This window comes from Lissotriton vulgaris, chromosome 10, assembly GCF_964263255.1.
Source record: "Lissotriton vulgaris chromosome 10, aLisVul1.2, whole genome shotgun sequence".
In the NCBI taxonomy this organism is placed as follows: domain Eukaryota; kingdom Metazoa; phylum Chordata; class Amphibia; order Caudata; family Salamandridae; genus Lissotriton; species Lissotriton vulgaris.
In genome coordinates, this window is record NC_141698.1 from 33,585,400 (window position 1) to 33,609,543 (window position 24,144).

The window sequence follows — 24,144 nt, forward strand, 5'->3', positions numbered from 1 at the left end:
CTATTCCCACTCCAGTGGGTGCAACAGTAGGGAAAGCGTTGGATAGCGGGTAGGTAAAAATGACTATTCCCACTCCAATGAGTGCAACATTAGGGAAAGCGTTGGATAGCGTAAGGGTAAAAAATTACTATTCTAACTCCAAAGGGTGCAACAGTAGGGAAAGCATTGGATAGTGTAGGGAGAATAATTACTATACACACTCCAGAGAGTGCAACAGTAGAGAAAACATTGGATAGCGGGTGGGTAAAAATAACTATTCCCACTCCAGAGAGTGCAACAGTAGGGAAAGCGTTGGATAGCAGCTGGGTAAAAATTACTATTCCCACTCCAGTGAGTGCAACAGTAGGGAAAGCGTTGGATAGCGTAAGAGTATAAATTACTATTCCAACTCCAGTGAGTGCAACAGTAGGGAAAGCGTTGGATAGCGTAAGGGTAAAAATCACTATTCCAACTCCAAAGGGTGCAACAGTAGGGAAAGCGTTGGATAGTGTAGGGAGTAAAATGACTATTCCCACTCCAGAGAGTGCAACAGTAGAGAAAGCGTTGGATAGCGGGTGGGTAAAAATTACTATTCCCACTCCAGTGAGTGCAACAGTAGGGAAAGCGTTGGATAGCGTACGGGTAAAAATTACTATTCCCACTCCTGTGGGTGCAACAGTAAGAAAAGTGTTGGATAGTGTAGGGGGTAAAATTACTATTCCCACTCCAGAGAGTGCAACAGTAGGGAAAACGTTGGATAGCGGGTGGGTAAAAATTACTGTTTCCACTCCGGTGAGTGCAACAGTAGGGAAAGCGTTGGATAGCGTACGGGTAAAAATTACTATTCCCACTCCAGTGGGTGCAACAGTAGGGAAAGCGTTGGATAGCGGGTAGGTAAAAATGACTATTCCCACTCCAATGAGTGCAACAGTAGGGAATGCGTTTGATAGTGTAGGGGGTAAAATTACTATTCCCACTCCAGAGAGTGCAACAGTAGGGAAAGCTTTGGATAGCGTAGGGGGAAAAATTACTATTCCAACTCCAAAGGGTGCAACAGTAGGGAAAGCTTTGGATCGCGTAGGGAGAAAAATTACTATTCCAACTCCAAAGGGTGCAACAGTAGGGAAAGCATTTAATAACATAGATTTTTATTTTAACATACTTCTAAATAATTTTTATATTTGAAATAATGTATCATTAATTTTTCAAATACATCATCATCAATAAAAAACAATTAATAATTAATAAAACTAATTACATTTGAATAATTAATTGACTATAAATTAACAACAAACACCAATAAATTATATTTATTGGATATTACTCACCAAATAATAAATATTAAAGAATAAATTATTTATCATAACAATAAAATATTACTTAAATTTCAATCAATATTAAAAATTGAAATACATTATACAAATTAATATTTTTTTAAAAGAATGTTTAACAATTAATTAATTATTGTTTCTAGTCATTAAAAAATATTTACAAATTACAAATATTAATTGACAATTTAAAAAATAATTATCTATTAAAATAATTATTTACCAATTAATAATTATTTAATACATTAATTATCCATAACTAAAAATGTATAGAAAGTTAAATATTTACAATAAAATTACTTTCCACCCAATACCCCTATAAACCCACAACACGCTCAGGTACTAAAACATAACATTTAATTAAAATTAACAATATTTACCAATTAAATAATTAATTAATCAATTAAAATAATTATTTGCCAATTACCAATTAATTACAAAATAAATTATACATAAAAAAATATTTTATTAATTAAAATTAAATTACTTCCCACCCTATTCCCTATAAACCCACAACCCGCTCCGGTACTAAAACATAACGTTTAATTAAAATTAACATTAATTACCAATTAAATAATTAATTTATCAATTAAAATAATGAATTGCCAATTAATAATTAATTACAAAATAAATTATACATAAATAAATATTTTATTAATTACAATTAAATTACTTTCCACCCTATTCCCCTATAAATCCACAACCCGCTCTGGTACTAAAACATATAATTTACTTATAAATAAATGTATTAATATATAAAATTGATACACATATAATATAATTTATTTTAAATACTTAACTAAAACATATAACACATACATAATATAAAACAAAAAATATAATACAAATATTGATATTAGTGTCATCGAAATTAGTTACATCGATATATATATGCTACCGATATTACTAACTTCAATATTACTTACATCGATATAAAGAATTTCGATATTACTTACCTTAGGGTCGATATTCTGTCCAACGATATTCTCGACATTGATATTCTGCACCTTCGAAATTTCAAACACAATATTTTGGTAGGTCGAAATTTAAAACTCGATATTTTGACTGTGTACCAACTGGCTATGGGATATCAATGCTTGTTTGGCTATAGGATATTAATGCTTGTCTGGCTATAGGATATCAATGCTTCTCTGGCTATGGGATATCAATGCTTCTCTGGCTATGGAATATTAATGCTTGTCTGGCTATAGGATATCAATGCTTGTCTGGCTATGGGATATCAATGCTTGTCTGGCTATAGGATATCATTGCTTGTCTCGCTGTAGGATATTAATGCTTGTCTGGCTATGGGATATCAATGCGTGTCTGGCTATGGAATATCAATGCTTGTCTGGCTATAGGATATCAATGCTTGTCTGGCTATGGGATATCAATGCTTATCTGGCTATAGGATATTAATGCTTATCTGGCTATGGGATATCAATGCTTGTCTGGCTATGGGATAGTAAATGTGTGTCTGGCTAAGGAATACCAGTGTGTATCTGGCTCACCTAAATCAATGAATGTCTGGCTATGGGATATCAGTGTGTGTCGGGCAATGGGATATCAATGCTTGTCTGGCAATGGGATAGTAAATGTGTGTCTGGCTAAGGAATACCAGTGTGTATCTGGTTCACCTAAATCTATGCATGTCTGGCTATAGGATATCAGTGTGTGTCTGGCTATGGGATATCAGTGTGTGTCTGGCTATGGGATATCAGTGTGTGTCTGGCTATGGGATATCAGTGTGTGTCGGGCTGTAGAATATCAATGCTTGTCTGGCTATGGGATATCAATGCTTGTCTGGCTATAGGATATCAATGCTTGTCTGCTATGGGATATCAATGCTTGTCTGGCTATAGGATATCAATGCTTGTCTGACTATAGGATATCAATGCTTGTCTGGCTATAGGATATCAATGCTTGTCTGACTATAGGATATAAATGCTTGTCTGGCTATAGGATATCAATGCTTGTCTGGCTATAGGATATCAATGCTTCTCTGGCTATGGGATATCAATGCTTGTCTGGCTATAGGATATCAATGCTTGTCTGACTATAGGATATCAATGCTTGTCTGCTATAGGATATCAATGCTTGTCTGGCTGTAGGATATCAATGCTTGTCTGGCTACAGGATATCAATGCTTCTCTGGCTATGGGATATCAATGCTTGTCTGGCTATAGGATATCAATGCTTGTCTGACTATAGGATATCAATGCTTGTCTGGCTATAGGATATCAATGCTTGTCTGGCTATGGGATATAAATGCTTGTCTGCTATGGGATATCAATGCTTGTCTGGCTATAGGATATCAATGCTTGTCTGACTATAGGATATCAATGCTTGTCTGGCTATAGGATATCATTGCTTGTCTGACTATAGGATATCAATGCTTGTCTGACTATAGGATATCAATGTTTGTCTGGCTATGGGATATCAATGCTTGTCTGACTATAGGATATCAATGCTTGTCTGGCTATAGGATATCAATTCTTGTCTGGCTATAGGATATCTATGCTTGTCTGGCTATAGGATATCAATGTTTGTCTGGCTATAGGATATCAATGCTTGTCTGACTATCGGATATCAATGCTTGTCTGGCTATGGGATATAAATGCTTGTCTGCTATGGGATATAAATGCTTGTCTGCTATAGGATATCAATGCTTGTCTGGCTATAGGATATCAATGTTTGTCTGGCTAAAGGATATCAATGCTTGTCTGGCTATAGGATATCAATGTTTGTCTGGCTATAGGATATCAATGCTTGTCTGACTATGGGATATCAATGCTTGTCTGGCTATAGGATATCAATGCTTGTCTGGCTATAGGATATCAATGCTTTTCTGACTATGGGATAGGAATGTTTGTCTGGCTATAGGATATCAATTATTGCCTGGCTATGGGATATCAATGATTGTCTGGCTATGGGATATCAATTTTTGTCTGGCTATAGGATATCAATGCGTCTCTGGCTAGGGGATATCAATGCTTGTCTGGCTATAGGATATCACTGCTTGTCGGGCTATGGGATATCAGTGTGTGTCGGGCTTTGGGATATCAGTGTGTGTCTGGCTGTGGGATATCAGTGTGTGTGTGTCTATGGGATATCAGTGTGTGTCGGGCTTTGGGATATCAGTGTGTGTCGGGCTATGGGATATCAGTGTGTGTCGGGCTTTGGGATATTAGTGTGTGTCGGGCTTTGGGATATCAGTGTGTGTCGGGCTTTGGGATATCAGTGTGTGTCGGGCTTTGGGATATCAGTGTGTGTCGGTCTATGGGATATCAGTGTGTGTCGGTCTATGGGATATCAGTGTGTGTCGGGCTTTGGGATATCAGTGTGTGTCGGTCTATAGGATATCAGTGTGTGTCGGGCTTTGGGATATCAGTGTGTGTCGGGCTTTGGGATATCAGTGTGTGTCGCGCTATGGGATATCAGTGTGTGTCGCGCTATGGGATATCAGTGTGTGTCGGGCTATGGGATATCAGTGTGTGTCGGGCTTTGGGATATCAGTGTGTGTCTGGCTATGGGATATCAGAGTGTGTCTGGTTGTGGGATATCAGTGTGTGTCGGGCTATGGGATATCAGTGTGTGTCGGGCTTTGGGATATCAGTGTGTGTCTGGCTATGGAATATCAGTGTGTGTCGGGCTTTGGGATATCAGTGTGTGTCTGGCTATGGGATATCAGTGTGTGTCTGGCTATGGGATATCAGTGTGTGTCGGGCTTTGGGATATCAGTGTGTGTCTGGCTTTGGGATATCAGTGTGTGTCTGGCTATGGGATATCAGTGTGTGTCGGGCTTTGGGATATCAGTGTGTGTCGCGCTATGGGATATCAGTGTGTGTCTGGCTATGGGATATCAGTGTGTGTCGGGCTATGGGATATCAGTGTGTGTTGGGCTTTGGGATATCAGTGTGTGTCTGGCTATGGGATATCAGTGTGTGTCGGTCTATGGGATATCAGTGTGTGTCGGGCTTTGGGATATCAGTGTGTGTCTGGCTATGGGATATCAGTGTGTGTCTGGCTATGGCATATCAGTGTGTGTCGCGCTATGGGATATCAGTGTGTGTCTGGCTATGGGATATCAGTGTGTGTCTGGCTATGGCATATCAGTGTGTGTCGCGCTATGGGATATCAGTGCATGTGTGGCAATGGATATCAGTGTGTGTCTGGCTATGGGATATCAGTGTGTGTCGGGCTATGGGATATCAGTGTGTGTCGCGCTATGGGATATCAGTGCATGTGTGGCAATGGATATCAGTGCATGTGTGGCAATGGATATCAGTGTGTGTCGGGCTTTGGGATATCAGTGTGTGTCTGGCTATGGGATATCAGTGCGCGTCTGGCTTTGGGATATCAGTGTGTGTCTGGCTATGGGATATCAGTGTGTGTCTGGCTATGGGATATCAGTGTGTGTCGGGCTTTGGGATATCAGTGTGTGTCTGGCTTTGGGATTTCAGTGTGTGTCGGGCTTTGGGATATCAGTGTGTGTCTGGCTATGGTATTTCAGTGTGTGTCTGGCTATAGGATATCAGTGCTAAGTTAGTGTGACTGCTTCAGCGCTGCTGCCTTCCAGAGATGCTGGTTTATTTCCAGAGTGAGTGCCAAGCTCCAGGGCTTCAGGGCACCCCCCTGCTGCGCGTGCTTGCTCTGTTGTCTCGATATGTCTTCAGGGAGGGGCAGTGGGGGTTGCTGGAGCCTTGCTAGTAATCTGTTTTCTCCTTTCCTCGAAGCGTGTTGCAGGATTCTCTTTGTTGGCAAACACTCTGGTGGTGGGTGTATCTGCAGCAGATGGTCGTGCCTCCAGGGTTGCTTGTTGTAGGTTTTGATGTTAATGTTATCACTAAGTATCGGGATGCGGCCCAAGATCAATACTGAGGCGCTGTGTCAACTGGTCATGGCCAGAGGCAGCAGGCGATGGAAGGAGAGTGCAGGAGAGGGAGGGAAGGAGGCAGCAAATGAGGCAGGGAAGAAGCAAGAGAGGGAAGGAGGCAGCAAGTGAGGCAGGGAAGAAGCAAGAGAGGGAAGGAGGCAGCAAGTGAGGGAAGAAGCAAGAGATGAGGAAGCAAGAGAGGGAAGAAGCAAGAGATGGAAGGAGGCAGCAAGTGAGGCAGGGAAGAAGCAAGAGAGGGAAGGAGAGGGAAGGAGGCAGCAAGTGAGGCAGGGAAGAAGCAAGAGAGGGAAGGAGGCAGCAAGTGGGGGAAGAAGCAAGAGAGGGAAGGAGGCAGCAAGTGAGGGAAGAAGCAAGAGAGGGAAGGAGGCAGCAAGTGAGGGAAGAAGCAAGAGAGGGAAGGAGGCAGCAAGTGAGGCAGGGAAGAAGCAAGAGAGGGAAGGAGGCAGCAAGTGAGGCAGGGAAGAAGCAAGAGAGGGAAGGAGAGGGAAGGAGGCAGCAAGTGAGGCAGGGAAGAAGCAAGAGATTGAGGAAGCAAGAGAGGGAAGAAGCAAGAGAGGGAAGGAGGCAGCAAGTGAGGCAGGGAAGAAGCAAGAGAGGGAAGGAGAGGGAAGGAGGCAGCAAGTGAGGCAGGGAAGAAGCAAGAGAGGGAAGGAGGCAGCAAGTGAGGCAGGGAAGAAGCAAGAGAGGAAAGGAGGCAGCAAGTGAGGCGGGGAAGAAGGGTGAGAGGAAAGGAAGAAGCAAGAGATGGAGGAAGCAAGAGAGGGAAAAAGCAAGAGAGGGAAGGAGGCAGCAAGTGAGGCTGGGAAGAAGTAAGAGAGGGAAGGAGGCAGCAAGTGAGGCAGGGAAGAAGCAAGAGATTGAGGAGGCAAGAGAGGGAACGAGGCAGCAAGTGAGGAAGGGAAGAAGCAAGAGAGGGAAGGAGGCAGCAAGTGAGGCGAGGAAGAAGGATGAGAGGAAAGGAAGAAGCAAGAGATGTAGGAAGCAAGAGAGAGAAAAAGCAAGAGAGGGAACAAGGCAGCAAGTGAGGCTGGGAAGAAGTAAGAGAGGGAAGGAGGCAGCAAGTGAGGCAGGGAAGAAGCAAGAGATTGAGGAAGCAAGAGAGGGAAGAAGCAAGAGAGGGAAGGAGGCAGCAAGTGAGGAAGGGAAGAAGCAAGAGAGGGAAGGAGGCAGCAAGTGAGGCGAGGAAGAAGCAAGAGAGGGAAGGAGGCAGCAAGTGAGGTAGGGAAGAAGCAAGAGATGGAGGAAGCAAGAGAGGGAAGAAGCAAGAGAGGGAAGGAGGCAGCAAGTGAGGCGAGGAAGAAGGATGAGAGGAAAGGAAGAAGCAAGAGATGGAGGAAGCAAGAGAGGGAACGAGGCAGCAAGTGAGGCTGGGAAGAAGTAAGAGAGGGAAGGAGGCAGCAAGTGAGGCGAGGAAGAAGCAAGAGAGGAAAGGAAGAAGCAAGAGAGGGAAGGAGGCAGCAAGTGGGGCAGGGAAGAAGTAAGAGATGGAGGAAGCAAGAGAGGGAAGAAGCAAGAGAGGGAAGGATGCAGCAAGTGAGGCTGGGAAGAAGTAAGAGAGGGAAGGAGGCAGCAAGTGAGGCGAGGAAGAAGCAAGAGAGGGAAGGAGGCAGCAAGTGAAGCAGGCAAGAAGCAAGAGAGGAAAGGAAGAAGCAAGAGATGGAAGGAGGCAACAAGTGGGGCAGGGAAGAAGTAAGAGATGGAGGAAGCAAGAGAGGGAAGAAGCAAGAGAGGGAAGGAGGCAGCAAGTGAGACAGGAAAGAAGCAAGTGAGGGAAGTGAGGACCAAGAGAGGCAGGGAAGAACCAAGAGAGGTAGGGAAGAAGCAAGAATGAAGAAGCAAAAGAGAGAGGTAGGGACCAAGAGAGACAGGGGCGACTTAAGAGAGGGAAGGAGGCAGCAAGTGAGGTAGGGAACAAACAAGAGAAAAAGGAAAGTAGGGAAAAGCATGAGAAGTAAGGGGAGCTGAAGAGGGATGGGCAAAGACAGACAAGAAGGAAGCATGAGAGGCGGGTAGAAGCAACAAGGGAAGAGGCAAGAGAGGTATGGAGGGACCAGGAGAGGTACGGAGGGACCAAGAGAGGCAAGGAATGAGCAGGAGAGGGAGGGAGCAGGAGAGGGAGGGAACAGGAGAGGCAGGAAAGGAGCAAGAGAGGGAAGAAGCATGAGAGGGAGGAGGCAGCAAGTGAGGCAGTGAGGAAGCAAGAAAGGGAGTGAGGACACAAGAGAAGTAGGGAAGAAACATGAGAAGTAGGGAAGCAGCTGGAGAGGGATGGGGCAAGAGAGGCAGCGAAGAAGCATGAGAGGCAGGGAAGACTCAAGAGGGGCAGTAAAGAAGCAACAAAGGGAAGAGGCGAGAGAGGGAGGTGGGGAACCAGAGATGCAGGGAAGAAGCAGGAGAGGGAAGAAGCAAGAGAGGTAGGGAGGGATTGAGAGAGGTAGGGAGGGAGCAGAAGAGGCAGGGAAGAAACAAGAGATGTAGGGAAGCATGAGACATAGGGAGGGAGCAGGAGATGGAGGGGCCAGAAAGGCAGGGTAAAAGCAAGAGAGGGAGGAAGGAGCAACAGAGGCAGAGAAGAAGCAAGGCGGTGGGAGCAAGAGAGCTGGTGAGGTAGGGAGGGAGCCGGAGATGCAGGGAAGGAGCAAGGCGGTGGGAGCAAGAGAGCTGGTGAGGTAGGGAGGGAGCAGGAGAGGCAGGGAAGACACCAAAGACTAAGAAATAGGCATCGCAGGGTGCTGAAAGCCTGTGCCCAGTCCCTCGTCAGGCCCAAGGCAGCCTGTGTTGTGCTTCCGGAGTTCATGACCTCCCCATAAGCAGGCACCGAGGCTGATGGGGTCTGGTCAACTCCCTGCGCTCCAGGTCCGACAAAGGACTTGTATTTGTCGTAACGGAGCAGGGGCGGCTCTAGGCTCATGGCGGCCCTGGGCAGGGAGCATAGGTAGGGGACCCCGGAAGAGGGGGTCTGGGCGGGGCAGAGCCACCCGGAGCTCAGGAAGGGGGTCAGGGTGTTTGGAAGTGGAACAGAGCCGGAGGCCGCCAAATCCCTGCCACTGGGGCCGCCACACAAATATGTATCCATCCTCAGAGGATTATTATATTAAGGATATATATTGACATGGCGGCCCCTGGGGTTTGGCGGCCCTGTGCAGGTGCACAGCTTGCACATGCCTATGGCCGGCCCGGAATAGAGACACCACCCCACCCATTGCCAGCAGCATGGCAGAGAGCCTTCTGTTGACTGGATGTCAAAGCCCATGGTAGGACAGGACAGACAGCTCTAGTGGTGGGCGGGACTTGGCTGCTGGGCTCCTATCCAATAGGGATGTCTCTTTGTCAGAGTGAGGGGCTAGCAGGATAGGGTGTGAGGGGAAGAGCCGGACTGGGTCTAGGGGTGTAGGAGGAGGGAGGAGCATCACGTATATGCATGGCACCCCTGGCAGGGGCATGTACAGGCGACTGGAGAGGGGCAGGGAGGTGTATTGGTGTAATATAAGGGTGCCCAGCACAGGAGTCTCCCGAAGAACCCAAGCACTAAAGCGACAGACCAGAGACACCAAAGCCTAGGAGTCTGTATCAAAACAGGTGTTTGTGTGCAGTGGCGTAGCATGGCGGGGCCACAGGTGGCACTTGACCTGGGCGCAAGATTCATACGGGCATTCATAAAGGCACTGGGGCATTCCTAAGGGTGCAAACTTTTAAAGGAAAAGTGGAAGGATACTTGCCTTGCCCCGGGTGTTGGCAAACCAAGCTATGCCGCTGTTGTGGGTCTGTCTGGGTCGCCACTTCTTGAAGCTGGTTGGAGTTCGATCACCTTGATGGCACCCAAGGGTGCAGATGTAATAACCAGCGCATCCAATGCCCAGGGGCACACCCAGAAACAGCTACTGAATGCCCCCATGCTGTGTGTGACTCTTCTGGACAGTTCTAAGTGGAAAATCGACAGCCCTTACAATGGTAACAGGCACTGCCAGCACCAATATGGCGCGCCCTTGGAAGGCATCAGTTGACCCTTTGGTTTGCCCATGCCAGTGGCCAATGCTGGACAGCACCAGCAAAAAAAGAAAACGCCAAACTGGCCCAATGACTTGGAGAAATACCATAACATGTCTAAATATATCAAAACTTACTCAAAATAAAGCAACATGTGTTGAAGCACAGTGGAAGGTCCTTCACGAAGATGGACTGGTCACCTTTCTGTTGCTTATTTCTATATTCGATGTCAAGGTGGCACTAAGATGAAAACTTTGCCCTGAACGAGTTAATATGTGTATTATAAAAAAAGCCGAGTTAATGAGGTAATACTAACGCAAATTTTCCTGCATTATGCTGAATAAATTCCCCTTTCTAGCTGCATAATTTAGTCAACCCTGCCGCACAATTTGGCCCTCTCTTGCCACATAATTCCAGTCGACCTGAGTATAACACCCTGGGCTATGTTGCCAGCAATGGGATCCGGCTATCTAGCAATCCTAAATATAACTTCATAAAAAAATTATATGCAGCACTGTATCATAGAATCAATACTGTTTCTAAGCGATTCTTCTTTTTGGCAGCTCTAGGAAGAGGTGCACAGGGCGATATAGGGATTTGCCGAGAATCACACAGTGCTGTCATTGGGAAATCTGTGATTCGAAGCCATCTGTTCCGCGATAATGAGTCTGTCCTGCATTTAAGGGCCCATCTCTTTGAATGTTGGCCCCTGCAGTTGTATCTTTCTGGGGACCCCAGAGTTCCAGTTCCTAGAATGAGGAGTGACAGGTGCCTCGAAGCACTGTCTGAACACCTCACATATGACATGGAAGATTTGTAAGGCCCGTTAAGCACGAACTCAGTATGTTCTGATTTACGTGCAAAATACCAGAAACGCCACAGGAATACAAATAAAGCAGCAGAAAGGGGAAAAAAGCGTGTGTGACAAGCAAACTGTCAGAATGAGATGCTGCAATTGACAATAATTGCTTCTCGGAGATGTGGGTGGAACTTAAAACCCGGCAGAAACCTGATCTAACGAGGCAGAATGCAGAGAGCTGGCCCACTGCCTCCGAGGCCCATTCAAAGACTGTCCCCCAGAAATCCTGACAAATATCCCTCAAAAGACCCTATGAACTGACCGGTGACCGCGGAAGAGGGGTGCAGGGGCACCGATGTCCCGGGACCAGGCACAGTGTTCATTGAGGTGCTTCAAACACAGCCTGATTGGTGCAGGCCCCATGACGTCAACAATCATCTCAGTGACAGAAAGTCACATGACAAAACCTTTATTTCGTCATCATCACTAAGATGGCGTACCTTGACCTCAGTGTGGTTCTAAGAATCGAATTACTGCGATTGTAGGGAGGGCTAGGAGTCGACCAAGTTCCAGGGAGGTTGAAGTCACGGGTCTATCTATGGAAGGGGCAGGTCAGCCCAATTCCACGTTGATGTATCTGTTGTGGTAAAGTTATGGGCACGTCTATGTAAAGGGCAGGTCAACCCAATGCCACGTTGATGTATCAGTTGTTCTGAAGTCATGGGCACGTCTATATAAAGGGCAGGTCAACCCAATGCCATGCTGATGTATCTGTTGTTTTAAAGTCATGTGGTACAAAAGGGGGTGGTGATGGACGGAGCATCTGAACCAATCAAACACTCACACCCAGTCAACAGATCTGGGTTTAATCCATCACCGTTCTTTAGCCCACTCTGCCACCCCAGTTCAGACATGGCCATATGCAAATCAGTCTGACCCTATGCCTCATGGGAAAAGTCCAGCCCGAACTGCCAAGCCATGCCTTCCCTGGACCGGAAACAAGCTTCCGAGGACCGGTTTCTGGCATTTCAGCCGTCTTCAGCGCGGCTTGTTTGAATCCAGTGGCAAAGTGAGCAAGGGACTCACGTCTGAGCATACCATGCAAATGTATGGAGAACAAAGCGGTACAAAAGGGGGTGGCCTCTGGATTCAAGATAGCCAGGCTGATGAGGATTATGAATCCGAAACCGGTCCCAGGATGCTTGTTTCCGGTCCAGGGAAGACATGGCTTGGCAGTTCGGGCTGTACTGTTTCCATGAGGCACAGAGTCAGTCTGATTTGCATATGGCCATGTCTGAACTGGGGTGGCTGAGTGAGCTAAAGAATGGTGATGGATTAAACCCAGATAAGTTGACTGGGGGTGAGTGTTTGATTTGCTCAAACGCTTCGTCCATCATCCCCTTTTGTATCGCTTTGTTCGCCTTAAGTTGGCAGGGTATGCTCAGACGTGAGTCCTTTGCTCACTTGGCCACTGGATTCAAGATAGCCTGGCTGATGAGGATTATGAATCCGAAACCGGTCCCAGGATGCTTGTTTCCGGTCCAGGGAAGACATGGCTTGGCAGCTCGGGCTGGACTGTTCCCATGAGGCACAGGGTCAGACTGATTTGCATATGGCCATGTCTGAACTGGGGTGGCTGAGTGAGCTAAAGAATGGTGATGGATTAAACCCAGATCAGTTGACTGGGGGTGAGTGTTTGATTTACTCAAACGCTCCGTCCATTATCCCCTTTTGTATCGCTTTGTTCGCCCTAAGTTGGCAGGGTATGCTCAGACGTGAGTCCCTTGCTCACTTGGCCACTGGATTCAAGATAGCCTGGCTGATGAGGATTATGAATCCGAAACCGGTCCCAGGATGCTTGTTTCCGGTCCAGGGAAGACATGGCTTGACAGTTCGAGCTGGACTGTTCCCATGAGGCACAGGGTCAGACTGATTTGCATATGGCCATGTCTGAACTGGGGTGGCTGAGTGAGCTAAAGAATGGTGATGGATTAAACCCAGATCAGTTGACTGGGGGTGAGTGTTTGATTTACTCAAACGCTCCGTCCATCATCCCTTTTTGTATCGTTTTAAAGTCATGGGCACGTCTATGTAAAGGGCAGGTCAACCCAATGCCACGTTGATGTATCTGTTGTTTTAAAGTCATGGGCACGTCTATGTAAATGGCAGGTCAACCCAATGCCACCTCGATGTATCTGTTGTTGTGAAGTCATGGGCATGTCTACTTAATGGGCAGGTCAACCCAACGCCACGTCGATGTATCTGTTGTGGTGAAGTCATGAGCATGTCTACTTAATGGGCAGGTCAACCCAACTCCACGTCGATGTATCTGTTGTGGTGAAGTCATGGGCATGTCTACTTAATGGGTAGGTCAACCCAATGCCACGTCAATGTATCTGTTGTTGTAAAGTCATGGGCACGTCCATGTAAAGGGCAGGTCAACCCAATGCCACGTTGAAGCATCTGTTGTGGTGAAGTAACTTTCATGTCTATGTCAAGTGCACATAGATTTAATGACCATTCTGACGTATTTATTGTGGAGAAGTAATGGACGTGTTGGTGTAATGGTTATATCAACATAATATCACAGTTGGTGCAATGCCGGGTCCATATACCAGCCATGTCAATGGTATGGTTATGTAGAAATAATATTCATGTTTATGTAATGGCTACAGCGATGTAATCATCATGTCAATCTAATGGTCGTGTCAACGTGATGTTCATAATGACACAATTGTCATGTTGCTTAAATGGCTACACTGATGTCATGACCATGTCGATCGAACGACCATTCCGATGGAGGGGTCTTGTCAATGTAAAGGTTATATTGACATGCCAGTCCTGCCAATGCAATGACCATGTTGATCTAATGGCCATACTACGGTCGTAGTCATGTCAATATCGATATAAACGTTTTGTTAAAGTAAAGGCCATGTTGATGTAAATGCTGTTGATGTAAATACCATGTCAATCCAAGGCACGTATTGATGTCAATGTAATGTATAAATAAGGCACTTTCTGGAAGAGGTGTGGCGCCGCGGCTAGGGCGACTGACTCCGGAATCTGGGGATCAAGGTTCGATCACTGGCACCGGCGGCAGATTAGCCCAGCACCCTGTGACTCTGGGCAATAGCTTGCTTAATCTTCCCGACGGCCCCCAGCGCCTTGAGACCCTTATGGGGGATTGTGCGCTTTACAAATGTGGATTATTATTGATGTCATTTTTTTTAATGTAATATCCAGGTCAATTTTAACCATCCTGCTGATTTATTGGCCATGGTATTGATTTCGTCATGCTGATGTAATGACCATGTTGATGTGATCATCATGTCAGTGTAACTTTTATATTGACTCTGTGGCCATGTCACTGTGATGGCCATCTCAATATAACGCCAAGTCAAGTTTAGGATCAGATCGAAGTAAAGGATCTGTCCCTGTGACGGGCGCTAACGTGTAACATGTGTCCCCTGTTCACATTCGAAGGGCACCAACATCATGCTTCCAAATCATAATACAAACTGCGTAATTACGAGGCACGTGGACACCGGAAGGGGTAGTCACTCCAAAATGTGGTGGTCTCCACCCATAAAAGTGCAGGGCGATCTGTAGAGCGACGTTAGCAACGCCTTTTCATTCTAATGGACCTAAGAATATGGAGCTTTCCCAAAATAGCAATAATAATAAACAGTTTTTAGTTTTTTTGCATATTTATATAGTGCGAACTCGACCCGAAGGTATTGGAGCGCTTTACATGAGCACCGTATGTACATTACACATTCAGGCATGGGGAGATGAAGTGATTTGCCCAGAACCACAGGATGTGGACGCGACCCCGAGGCTCGAACCCTGGGGCCTCATTTATGAGAAATGACGCATTGGTGCGTGAAAGCAGCGATGCGTCACTTCTCAGTGCGCACTCCTTGCGACATTCCTGATGCTTCATATTTAATGTATGATGCATCATGTCAGAAGGAGTTACAGATACGTCAGTATTTCTGACGTATCTGTAAGCGCAAAAGTGACCCATTGCTGGAGTGTGTCACAAAAGTGACGCAACCCCAGTAATGCGTCCTTTCACATGGGGCAAGCCCCATGTGAAAGGGCCTGCGTCAGTTTTACGCCTGCTGTGAGGCAGGCGCAAGATTTTGACGCAACGGCATCCTGGGAGTGATGCAGTGAAATCTTATAGATTTCACTGCGTCACTTCTATGACCCTTCCTTGCTTCAATACGCCCCCCTTGCATACATTATACCTGGCGCAGGTATAATGTGGCGCAGGGGTTTACAAAGTGACGCATCTACCTAGATGCGTCACTTTGTAAATATGGCGCAACAAGGCCCCTTTTTTTACGCCACTGGTGCGTCACAAAAAGTGACGCACCAGCGGCGTAAAAGTGACGCACAGCCTCATAAAGGAGGCCCCTGGTCTCCAGCACCAAAGTCAGCAGTCTAGCCGACAGACCACCACAAAGAATATCATCAAAAACAATTGAATGGCCTTATCTACACAGTACAGGCTTTGATCAGCATGTACTGTCTGTGTGTGTGTGTGTGTAAGGGGTATGGGGTCAGGGGCTTTAGTGATGCTGGCCCTCTCTGGCCGACCAACGGTTTCCAAGGATCGCGCCGAACCCCTCGCTGCCCGCCGAGTCGGTCCATAAGCCTAGTTCCGCCGACGAGAGCCCGGGCTTTGCACCAGACTACTCAGCCGTTGAAATCCGCCACGAATGCTAGCCAAATGTGCATGTCCTGGCGCACCTCTGCCGACAGTCTCGTGCGATAGTGCCCTTCCTTGAGGCCAACCATGGCCTGGGCAATGGATCGTGAGAAAGGGCGAGCCATCGGCATAACCCTTAATGCAAAGTTTAGCTGACCTACTGTTTGCTGTAATTGGTGCAGTGTCACTTTCTCGTTCCGAAGACACTGCAACAAGGAAGCCCTGAATTTGGCGATCTTCTCCGCCGGCAGGCGGAAACAACCCTCCACGGAGTCTAGTTCGATACCCAGAAACTCCAGGGAGCTAGTCGGCCCCACCGTCTTACCTGGCGCCAACGGTACCCCGAAACCCCGCATGAGCACGCAGAAGTCCTGCAATGCCCGTGCACAGTCCCAAGAGCCTGCTGGGCCGAGAAACAGGAAATCATCAAGATAATGCATCACATGCTGGTGCCCTGTGGCCTTCGAGAACACCCACTCAAGAAATGAGCTAAACATTTCAAAATAGGCACACGAAATTGAACAACCCATCGGCATGCACATATCCATGTAGTATTTCCCCTGAAATGTAAAACCCAGCAAGTGCTGATCCTGTGGATGCACCGGAAGCAACCTAAATGCAGATTCAATATCCGATTTTGCTAACAATGCACTGGGGCCTAAGCGATTCAACATTACCACTGCGTCATCGAAAGATGCATACCTCACACTGCAAATGTCTGGAGCGATCGCCTCATTGACGGAAGCCCCCCTTGGTGCCGACAAGTTATGGATGAGCCTGTATTCCCCCGGGTCTTTTGTAGGCACCACCCCTAATGGGGAACACACGAAATCGGCCGTTGGTGGGTCACTCAAAGGTCCTGCAACCCGCCCCAAGCCAACCTCTTTGGCACTCTTTGTGGCGGCAACCGCCGGGTTGTGCTGAACTGACAGTTGGTTTTAACATGAGGGGGCCCCCCGAAAATCACCCGCCAGGATCCTGAAGCCACACGAGAAGCCATCTCGCAGGACCCCAGCGGACACATGATCAGGGTATTTGTTCAGCCACGGGGTCAAAGCCAGAATATCTACGGGCGATTGTTTGGACTTCCGCGGCACCGTATCAATCCTGCTTGGTACCCCCTTTTCCTCCGGTACCATTGGCTCTGGATCGGCAGCTAGTTTTGGGGTGCGAGGTGTTACCACAACTAGAGCACGCATGCCTGAACTTACACGTTCCTTGCGGCCTGCTACATGTTCCCTTATTGAAACCCCAACACACTCCTCGCCTATTTCCGTTCCCGCCCGATCTAGGCTGAGACCCCCCCCCCCGGTAGGTTGGTCGAAAGGGCTGAGGATGTTTCTGTTGAAAGGCCCTGAAACCGTTTGCGCTCGACCCTGATCCGCCCGCTGATCCCGTCAAGAACTGCCTATGCCATGATACAGTATCCAAAGAATCCCAAGTCAATGTTTCATTAAACTCTTTCACTTTTCTAAAAGCCATGTCATACCCTTTCCATTCTTCTCCTCCATATTTCTCATGGAAGCCCGTGATCCTGCTCTGGTAGCAAGCCAAGTCACTCAACTGTTCTGGTGTTCGTTCAGCAATAATTGCTACAAAAATAGAAAAGGCCCTGATCCAGTTCATCATAGACTCTTCCACCCTGAATTCTGCCATTTTTGCCCGCCATAAACTGGGGTGCCATAAATCCTTCTGGGTCTTGGCATATTCTAACTCTCAATGATCAGTCAACAATGAAAACATGTTTATGTACTTATTAGCCCACACCATCTCTTTAGTTGCCATAGGAATATGTTGCACCAAGCTTTCCCGCCTTGAGTGTACCGCGCCCTCCCCCATCATTGGGAGTGATCTCTTACCGGCTTCCGCCGCACCTCCAGCCGCGTCCGTCAACTTATTCCGGTTTTCGACCGCGACCAGATTCGCCACCTGCGGAGAAATAGAAGGCACGTTTGCTGTCCCAGCACCCCTAGTCTGCCTTAGCTGTTCGATAATCTGCCTAGCTTCTTCGGCCGGGTCTTCCACAGCCGCAGACCCCCCGCTCCCTTCTTCAACCAGGGTACACAGCCGCCAATTGAAGCGCTAGTTCGGGAGGTATTTGGTCGTTATCCAGCGGTGTGATAACCACAGGGATTGGCAATCCCCCTTCCGGTGTGGGTACCGGGCAGGACGCTGGTGGTACTGGGACCAGTGGGACCTCCATCGGGATTGGAGCCTCGCTAGGACCCGCTTTCCCCTTCCTCTTTTTCCCCTTGTCCCCCCCTGGGGTAACGTTTGGCAAAGCAGACCCCACCACCCTCTTAGGTCGCCCTGAGGGCCCCGCTTGAGCCTCCACTCGTTTCCGGAGGTCCGCCAAGCTGTGACCCAGCGGGTCTACTTTACCGAATTTTCTGTCCATCGCCGACACTCGGTTTACCAGTGTGCGCAGCATTCGTTCCATCTCGGAGCTCTTTCCACTCTTCTTGCCAGGCATAACTGCGTTCTGCTGTATCTCTACCTGCTGTCCAGTAGTGACTTGGACCCCAGCTAAGCCTTGACGACTGAAACAGAAAAAACAACGATTACACGTTCAAAAACTGCAGCTTGTTCCCTTGAGGGCTCACGAGCGACGAGTGGTGCAGCCTTCAGAGCGCAGGAACAAGAGGACGCTTTCCTGGATTCCTGCGCCTTTTATCCAGCAGCGGGAAGGCGGGGCCGCGACCCCATCCCGCCCATCAGTACACGGACTTCCGGGCGGGTGTTTAGGGCAACCCTTTTAGGCGGCGGGGGCGTGCTCCGACCACGCCGCTATGGGCATACCGGCCGGGACATGCGCCCCGCCTGCAGCGGTTTCCCAGGGGATCGGGGCACCCATCCATGTGTTCGGGGTGACCGAGTGGTCTCCCCTTTCCATTCTTTTGTGTAAGTGTCTGCTTATGATTGTCTGCTTGCCTGTGACTGATTTGTGTGAGAAAAATACGAGAGAAAGGGGGAGAGAGTAGAGACACATCTTGGAAGGTATCTTAAAGGAAATGTGTTGAATGGTTGTGTGTGCAGGTCTGCTTTTTTCTGTGTCCCTCGAGAATACGTAGTATTGTGCCAAGCAACAGCAATTAACAATATAGTTGTTGCAAAATGTTAAAATATCACCGAGTAAACAAACCTTCTTTGTTTATTGAAAGACATGTCTCGTGTTTTGGTATGTGTTGGCAAGTAGTATAGAAGTCAAGAAGTATCGGCATGACTTTTCCTAAGCCCCGCCCCCAAGCCCCGCCCACTCACCACATTTAAATGAGTACCTGCACTATTTTTCTCCCATTTAAAGCACTGTGTCTGGTATATAACACCCTCTCACTACATATTCTAGTTCTCTCACACTCCCCCAACCCCCTCCCTCCATCTCTCCCACCAGACGAGCTCTCAGCGTGAGATGTCGCACCTTCTGACATTGCGGCCTCCACCTCGCCACCTCTGATTCAATTGCATTCGTATTTTTATAAACCGCCCATAAAAGCACAAATAAACCTAATTTGTCCGTTTTGCTGAGACAGGGCGGTAGACGTGGCCTCTCTCCTTCACCTCTGCAATGGTCGGCTTCACAGGACCCGCAGTTAAAGAAGGTAATAACTTTTTATCTCCTATGAGGCGGGCATTGCTTTAAACCCCTGCTTGCTGAAGTGCTTTTAAGAGGGACACAGTGTATATTAACTGCATTTACTGCTTTTGAGGTGTCTGTTGTTAACAGGGGAGCGGCAAACTAGTCTACAAGCGGGGTCGCCAGAAGTGTGTGGCAATGGAGAACTATGGGGCATATTATCAGCAAGTAGCGATATTTATCGCTAACTAAGCTTAGCGACCTGTTTTCTATTGCCGTGCATCGCCGGATTTTATTGCAGAGATAACGTGCTATTAGCAACGTTTATCTCAAATGCGATAACATTTCCGGCGTTAGCGGCGAAATGTGTGAATATCACTGGTAATCCAGCGATATTCAAGCATTATCGCTAACAGGGACTTCGCCAGAATATCCACCTCCCATTGGATATACAGGCTAGGAACTGGTCTGAGCAGGCGTTAGGTTTTGGAGATATTTGCGCTTAGCGCGAATATTTCCATCGCTACGCCTGCGTTGATAATAGGCGATAGCGATGTTAGCGACTGCTTTCAGTGGCTAACAGGTTGGGTATGCCCACTTTGCATGTCATTAGCAATAAATATCTCTGACATGCAAAGTGGGCCCCAATCCGCTCGCTATCGCCTACAAGCTGTCGCTAACTGTTGTTAGCGACAGCTTGCTAATAGGGCAATAGAATTATCGCAGTTTAGCGGCCGAAAACGGCCGCTAAAGCGGCGATAATCTCTTATCGCCCTCCTTGATATTATGCCCCTATGTTATGGAGTAGATGGCGCATTATGTGGCAATAGAGAACCAAGGGGCATATCAGCAACGAGTCGATAAAAAATTATCGGCGCCTTAGCGTCAGTTTTCGGATGAAAAGCGGCGACAATTTCATCGCCTTATCTGCAAGGTCACGCTATTGCATGAAACCTTGCCTTATCACCATTTCCCAACGCCCAGTTTTGCATCTCTAATGAGATGCAAAGTGGGCGTTCTTCCCCAGGATAACAGTAGAAATGTCGCTAAGTGACATTTCTCCTATTATCAAGCCTCACACTAAGCAGTATAGCGACAAGAAAAGTAGCGATAACTGTTATCGCTACTTTCCTTACTCCTGCTTTGAAACTGACTTAGCCATGATAGCCTATGGAAGGTGGATATCATGGCTAAGTATGTGAGGCCCTATCAGCAAGCTATCGCCAAAAGATGTGTGATTATCGCTGGATTTCCAGCGATAATCGCACCGTTGGCAGCTTGCACTCTGAATTTTATCGCTTTGCAGATAAGCGTTGCTGATAGCACGCTATCTCCGCGATAAAATTCAGAGTTGACCGCAATAATTATCCTCACGCTAAGAGCGCTGATCGATAATTATCGCCGGCCCTTGCTGATATGCCACCAAATTATGCGGTAAACTGTGCAATATCTGTCAATTGAGAACCAAATTATGTGGCAGAGGATTATGTGGCAGAAGAGGAATACAATAAACAGAGAAGATGAGTCATGACAGGTCTATAGTCCTGGACTAGAAGCAAACCATGCCTTTGAAAATCATACAGGGCTCAAGCCTTAAATGTGATTGGCTGTGTCCCAGCCTTACTGGCCTTGAGAAACCTGCTGGTGAAATACTTTCCCAATGTCTTTATAGCCCAGTCAGTTTCTATCTACAGAAAGATCGCCCTGATAGGCGTAGTGAAGGGGCCCTGGCGCTAAAGGGTGGCCGTGCTCGAGCCAAAGTCTGGCATGTTTCCAACGTGGAGCAGACTAGAAATATCCATGCTGGCTAAGGTTAACAAGAAGGGGGTCTGATGACTCTTTTTGGGGGCAGGATAGATAGAATTACTTTAACAGATTTAATAAATTGCTTTTTAGGCAATGTAATAAAAGGTACATTATAGAAACAGGTTAAACACGAAAACAAAGTAAATGGCAAGTATAAAATTTCAAATTATAAAATTAATTTACAGAAATGTAACTGAACTGTGTCAGGAATCCTGGAGTGTGGGCTGTCCAAGAATCATGTCCTGTGTCACAGGAACATGGTCATATTTCTCAGACTCCACGAGCCATGAATGTTAGGGTCGGCCTTAGAGTTTATGGCAGATTCCGCTTACTAAGGTACCTGAATTCCTTCGATTTAGCTCAGGTTTTCCTAAAGGAGATTGTTTGTCTTCATTAGATGCCTAAGGTCCTCATTTCAGATATGGTATTAGAGTTTGTTTTTACATTTTGGAAAGAATTAACGTCTCAGTTGTGCATGAATAACTTCCATTAATCTGATTACCACCCTCAGGCAAATGGTCAGGCAGAGAGAATTAATCAAGACCTAGAATAATGCCTCCATTGTTTCTTAATGGACCACCAAGAACACTGGTCAGAATGGTTCCCCGAACTTCAATATATTATAAAAATTCCCTTGGTTTGCTCATAGGTATCTCTGTGAATTCAGGCTGTGGGTGGGTTTTTCTAACAAGCCATAATTGAGAGGTTAGGAGTTGAGGCAGAAGGCAGTGAGTTCTCACAACGCCTATCAGTGGTTCATTAAGGTGTTCAGTCTATTTGCACATCCAATCCTTGGCCTCTCAGCAGAGAGTACAGGCCACTGGTGGCATGCACCAATTGTAATTCTGATTATCTGTGAGTGTGAGAGAATATGCAAAGCTGCTGACATATTGGCAGGACCAAAGTGTTTAAAATGGAATGGGTGATTTCTGTCCTGCTGTGTGTAGATGGGGAGGCTGAGAGATATGCAAGGAATACGCAGCAGGAGAGAGTGAAAAAAGGTGCATAAGAAGAAAGCAATGATGTGAAACTTGAAGATTTCAGAATGATGCTTGGGGAAGAAGGTGTGGAGTTGCTGGCTTTTAGTAGAGAATTAGGTGCAGATTTGCAATAGCTGGCGCATCTCTGCATATTAGCAGACTTGCGCAAGTTATTCTGCGTGACAGAAAAATAGCCTCGGGCTACCATGGATGCACCGCATTTACAATGCGGTACACCGTGGCACAAGGATAGACAGATGTGTCACGCATCTTGTTGGCGCAAGGGCAGCACATTGCTCGAGTCCTGTCGCAAGCACAACGCAACTCCAGCAATGGTCAAGAATGCCTATTCCTAACATGCTGCGTCACTCTTTACGCCTGCTTCAAGCAGGCGCAAGATTTTGACGCAGTGGCGCCGGAAAAGTGAGTCAGTGAAATCTTGTAGATTTCACTGCGTCACTATTACGAGGCTTCCTTGCGACGGAACTCTCACCCTGCATACATTATACCTGATGCAGGTCTAATGTAGCGCAGGGCTTTACAACGTGACGCATCTCTCTAGATGCTTCACGTTGTAAATATGTTGCACAGTGGTGCGTTGTTTGCTTTGGGGCTGCGTCAGAGAAGTGACGCATCGATGTCATAAAGATGACACAAGGGGTTTGTAAATCTTGCCCTTAGTAGGGTCCAACATAAGTCAAAAGGTTAAGAAGGACTGCCCTAAAATAATACCACAGATTACCCATGACTCCTTGCAGTGCCTTCAAGCTCTCTTAGTACAAATGGATACCCGGTCTGATGTCTGGTTTAGTCCATGATCAGTTCCTCGAAGCTGACTGTCTCACCACTGATCAGCGCCTGGAAGCCTAGAATGACGTCAGCCTGCGTCTAATCGAACAGTATCGTGTGGGTACCACAGGACACCGAACAACACGGGCAAGCCCAGTTCAGAAGAAACACCTCCAGCCTTTGCCAGCAGCTGAAGAAATATCATAATTGATAAACCGAACTAAAAAAATAAAAAAAAAGACAGAGTTTGCTTCATTTCTTTTTACATTTTATATCTAGCACACACAAGGCCGAGGGCTCTGGAGCCCTTACAACTTGCTTATGTGTATATTTCAATCGAAAGGTAACCATAGCAACCGAAAATTCCACTCACAAAAAGCGAATCGGTTGAAAACTGTGCGGGGCTTTACATTCCCACGTGTGCGTGTGTGTAGGAGGCATGTGTACAGCATGAACCTCGGCAAAAGGCATTGATGAGAGGTTGGAGGGCAGCGGGGTTGGGGGGCGGGGGGGGGGTGAAGGTGCGGTCGGAATCCGTCGGGGGTGTAGTTTTGTGAATCTTCTCAGCAATCACAGGCGTTTCCAAGGGTCCCTCTAGAGAAATGCGCCTGTCACAGCTTCCCAAGTTCTATTTCCCGAGTGCGTAATTGTACATATGGCTTGATATTTCCACAATGCATCATTATACACATGGACTGATATTTCCCAAGTGCGTAATTTTATTTATGGACGCATATGTCCCAAGTGCGTAATTGTACATATGGACTGGTATTAAGTGCGTAATTGTACATATGGACTGATATTTCCCGAGTGCGTAATTGTACATATGGACTGATATTTCCAAAGTGCGTAATTTTATTTATGGACCCATATTTCCCGAGTGCGTAATTGTACATATGGACTGATATTTCCCCAGTACGTAGTTGTACATATGGACTGATATTTCCTCAGTGCGTAATTTTATTTATGGACGCATATTTCCCGAGTGCGTAATTGTACATATGGACTGATATTTCCCCAGTACGTAGTTGTACATATGGACTGATATTTTCCCAGTACGTAGTTGTACATATGGACTGATATTTCCAAAGTGCGTAATTTTATTTATGGACGCATATTTCCCAAGTGCGTAATTGTACATATGGACTGGTATTAGGTGCGTAATTGTACATATGGGCTGATATTTCCCAAGTGCGTAATTTTATTTATGGACGCATATGTCCCAAGTGCGTAATTGTACATATGGACGCATATTCTCCCATTGTGTGGTTGTACATATGACCTGATA